Source organism: Palaemon carinicauda, chromosome 22, assembly GCF_036898095.1.
Source record: "Palaemon carinicauda isolate YSFRI2023 chromosome 22, ASM3689809v2, whole genome shotgun sequence".
In the NCBI taxonomy this organism is placed as follows: Eukaryota; Metazoa; Arthropoda; class Malacostraca; order Decapoda; family Palaemonidae; genus Palaemon; species Palaemon carinicauda.
In genome coordinates, this window is record NC_090746.1 from 107912364 (window position 1) to 107917822 (window position 5459).

Genomic DNA, 5459 nt, shown 5'->3' on the forward strand with positions numbered 1-5459 from the left:
TATAATTATATGTTATTAATATTTACTAAAATGGACAGGTTGCGTTGCCGGACCCTAAATCTTCTGGGTTATCACTTCCCTATATAGTAAAAAGCAAATCTCTCTCTCTCTCTCTCTCTCTCTCTCTCTCTCTCTCTCTCTCTCTCTCTCTCTCTCTCTCTCTTTATATATATATATATATATATATATATATATATATATATATATATATATACAGTAAATATATGTGTATATATATGTATATATATACATATGTATATATATATATATATATATATATATATATATCTATCTATCTATCTATATATATATATATATATATATATATATATATATATATATATATATATATATATATATATATATATATTTCGGTCACGTTCAGCGACAAGTCGTATAACTACTGGTCTCTCTCCGTCCCTCGGATAGGGGGGAGAGAGAGTAGTCATACACTAGCGAGAGATTTTATAGTTAGGAAAGGGTTTAATGTATTTGTGTGTGCATATCTTTCTAAAGATTAAAATTTCCTTTTTGGCGGGTCGCATATACTAGTAATATGATAATAATAAAGACTGGGCAGTATTATCAAACCCATTATTACTCGGTCTTTCTACTTCTCTCTAATAATAATAATAATAATAATAATAATAATAATAATAATAATAATAATAATAATAATAATAATAATAATAATAATAATAATAATAATAATAATATAAAACTGCTGGAAAAAAGGACTGTTCCTTTATAAAACGATATTTTATGGTATCAATGCATAATTTATGTGAATCGTACCGGATATTATCCTTAAAATGGAATTCATATTTGATAAAAATCTTATTGCAACCGGTATACCAAACTCGGCAAACCCCATCTGAAAATGAAGGATTTATCGTTTTATTCAGTGAATATAGGAAATTACGTTTTCGGGAATAAAGCGAATTCTAATCTAAATTCATGAACTGATTCAATGCTTGAAGGAAGCCACAAAGGGCATTGACGGTCACACAAGGAAAGGAAGTTAGAGAATATTTTGACAGGTTTGATTTTATTCTAATACACTTTCGAATAAAGAAAAATTGTGGAGATATGTTTGTTAATGAGATTATTATTAGAATTATTATTATTATTAAAATGATCGAAATTATTATTATTATTAAAATTATCGAAATGATTATTATTATTATTATTATTATTATTATTATTATTATTATTATTATTATTATTATTATTGGTGTCATATACTAGAATTTGGCATAATGGGGTACTTTAATTAAACTGGGAATGCAGTATCTGGCACTAACCCATAATGGATAAGCTTAATGGCAAATAAAACACACGCATAAACACATACACTCACATACACATCACACACACACACGTACACACACACATATATATATTTATATAAATATATATATAGTTATATTATATATATACATATATATATATATATTTATGTATATATATTTTAAACGTATATATACATATATATATATGTATATATATATATATATATATATATATATATATATATATATATATATATATATATATATATATATATATATATATATATATATATATAAGTGTATGTGTGTAGGTGTGTGTTTTTGTATCTTCGACAAATAAGTCAGAAAAATCTTAACATATACAGCGGAATTTAAATGCACGAAAGTATACATAGATTATGAAACTTCATCGTCTCTACGGAACTGGAGAGGGACCCTTAATTATTAAGCAAGAAAAGTAGGCTAAGGCTGTTATAATTTTTTGTGGCGTAGATAATATAGAAAGGTAAACAATTTTGTGGGCAATACAGACTATTTAAACACATTAATACAGGAGGACTGTTTGATCAAGATATTTTAAACTCGTTTTTTCGAGTCCTAAACATCGATTATGTTTAGTTTATGTAAAGCAAAAATACACCTAGATATTTATAGCTGCCTTTATAGTATAATATCGTAAATTTGAGTGTTTATTCACACAGGGAAAGCGGATGGAATAAATTGGGATTGTGGTGAGTAAATGGAAATTTGTTATAAGGTACATTGTAAAAAAATAATTTATTTTAATCGGCAATTCCCCGTAAAAATATACATTTCTCAGCCGTATTTTCAGAAATACAGGTGACCGTAATTCGTACCCTTCTTTGTTACTATATTTTACAGGTTGTTGACCATAATACCATTCCTTAACGTCATAATATATATATATATATATATATATATATATATATATATATATATATATGTATATATATATATATACATATGCATATATATATATTTGGGAAGCAAACTCATTGAGCATTGATAAATCACCAAGTGGACAACAGTAATCACCCGATAACATTCATTTTCAATTTGACTTATACCGAATGCATGCAAATAAAACATTCATGTCATACGAGGAATATATTATATATTACCCATTTGAAAGTCTAATGCAATATTACCTCTGTTCAAATATACGGATCCGTTTGGATAAATAAATGGTAAGCTCGATTATGAATATGAAAATTACTTCTATTTTTACTATATCTAACTCATCTGCAATATATTGCATAACATTTGGTATAAGTAAAATTAGAAATGAATTCATCGTGTGATTACTGTTGTCCACTTGGTGATGGATCAATGCTGAATATGTTTCTTGCCTGTATATATATATATATATATATATATATATATATATATATATATATATATATATATATATATATATATAAATATGTATGTATGTATGTATGTATATAGATGTATGTGTATATATATATATATACATATATACATATATATATATATATATATATATATATATATATATATATATATATATATATATATATATATATATATATATTACACTGAATGCAGTTTCAACATTCTTTTTGATAAATATACGTTTAGCCCTTTACTAAAAAATTGACCATGAAGTTCTGGAAAACTTTATCCTGTTACCTATTTTTTGGAATGAGAGATGAATCAATTTTTTTCCAGAGGCTCATTCCCAAAGGCGCTTGAAATGGCTGTTTGTAAATGTTTGAATTGATGTAACTGGCCGACATTTTCGAGTTTTTATTTCCCTCGGTGATGAAGTTTCACAGAATTGAAATCAGGAAAAGTTAGTGAGTCTGAGACCAGTGCAATATTTACCTCCGCCAACGAATTTATATGGATGTTATGATATTTTCGCCCCTGTTTGTGTGTTTGTTTGTACGTGTTGTGTTTCTTTGTGAACAGCTTCCTGGCCACAATTTTAATCGTAGAGTAATGAAACTTGCAGGGATTAACTGTTATGTAAAAAGCTGGAAATAGTAAAATTTTTAAAGGTCAAAATCAAAGGTCAAGGTCACGATCAAGCAAAATGTCCAATTCCCCGCAATCAGCCATAAGTTTGGATATCGTTGTCACAGAGATTTCAAACTTGGTTCATATTTGAGTGCATGAAAATCCACGCCAATTGATACATGCTAAGGTCGAAGGTCGAGCAAAAGATCGAGATATAGGGCTGCCGCTGCGGAGGTCTGCGCTCTACTGACTGGTCCTATAGTTTATGGGTGTAATTTGCGTATACAGTGATTAATGGTATTGTATCTGAAGTCTTAAGTATAGATTTTGGGTTTATATTTTCATATTGGTTTAAATGATTCAATATAACTGAAATTCATTTATATTTGACGCATAAAGTTTTAAAAGTATATAATCTATAAATTTTTACGTTTATATATTACACTTCATTGATAGATGGTCAAAAACTAAATGTTTGTTACCTAATATTTATTTATTTCCTTATTTCCTTTCCTCACTGGGCTATTGGTCTTTTAGCATCCTGCTTTCCAACGAGCCTGGTAGCTTAACTTGTAACAACAACAACAACAACAACAACGACAACAACAACAATAATAATAATAATAATAATAATAATAATAATAATAATAATTTCACGAAAAAACGTAACACGTGACATTGATATTAATAAGTAGAAGACTGCAAAAAAAAAAAAAAAAAAAAAAAAGTATCGATTGCATTTGTAGAAAGGAGAGATATTTTGCAGTATAAGTATTTGCGTGTATATAATTCTATATTTTTCCTCATATTTACATAAAAATAAACGTAACATACTTAGCAGTATATCAATTTGTGTGTATACAATTCTGTATTTTCCTCATGTTCACATACAAAACGTAACCCGTAACATTAATAGTAATAAGTAGAAGACTTAAAAAACATATTATAGAAAAGAGACAAGGGTTTGAACGTTTACTACAAATCAGCTCCCAAGTCCCCTTTCCATAAAGCTAGGATTGGGGAAAGCTGTGGTGGAGATAATCTTAAGATTTAAAGGCTGCTCATGAATGGCAGAGGCAAGGGACAGTGACTATCCCTTAGCTAGCAGGATAATGCCACAGAGACTGACCATATATACTGTACATATAATCAGCGTCCAAGCCTCCTCTCCATAAAGCTAGGACTGGGGAAGGCCAGGCAATGGCTGCTGATGACTCAGCAGGTAAACCTATATGCTCCTCCAAACCTACATCCTTAGCTCACATGGATGGTGAGGGGCCAGACACTGCAAGAACCTATCGAGCTTGAGCGTGACTCGAATCCCGGTCAGGGGTGTTTCCAATAGGCCACCAAAAACCAGAACCAAATACGTTTAGGAACAAAAGTAGAAAAGATATACTCCGCTAAAGATTAAAATTTACAGCAATTTCGTTTAGAAAACAAAGCTGATGAAATGGACGCCTTTAACATTAATATATATATATATATATATATATATATATATATATATATGTGTGTGTGTGTGTGTGTTTGTATATATATATATATATATATATATATATATATATATATATATATATATATATATATATATATCTATTTTTTGTATATTTTGATTTAAAAATAATGGTCACTCTGTTAAGAGATAGTAAAAATCAAAGAGAAACGCTGAATTATAACACTAATATACTTAAATTAAATGAAAAAAATTATAAGAAATAATTAATAACAGATGCAATACGTAGTGCCATATGTCTAATCATACCATACAAAAGTCGTATTATTTTAATTTGAATCTATTCACCCTTTTGAAACTTTCAAAACTAAAATAAAATCTATGAACTCCTTGTAAAAATAAAGGAACCATTATAAGGTTGTTAAATATTCACAATATATGCTTAATTCAGCTTACATGTCAAGCGTCTTGAACAATATCTTTTCGCATCAACAGAAAATGAATAATAATTCATATACATTTTAAGCTATTGCAAGGAAAAAGTATTATAAGAATGTAGAAGTAATTATTGTGCGGATGCACCAGTTAGGTATTAACTGAAAAGTGGAGTGACTGCAACTAACTTTATTTGGACAGAGCAAGAGTATATATACAACCGGTTGCAGTCAAGAACGGCACAAAAATTCAGACGTAATGAGACAAACATA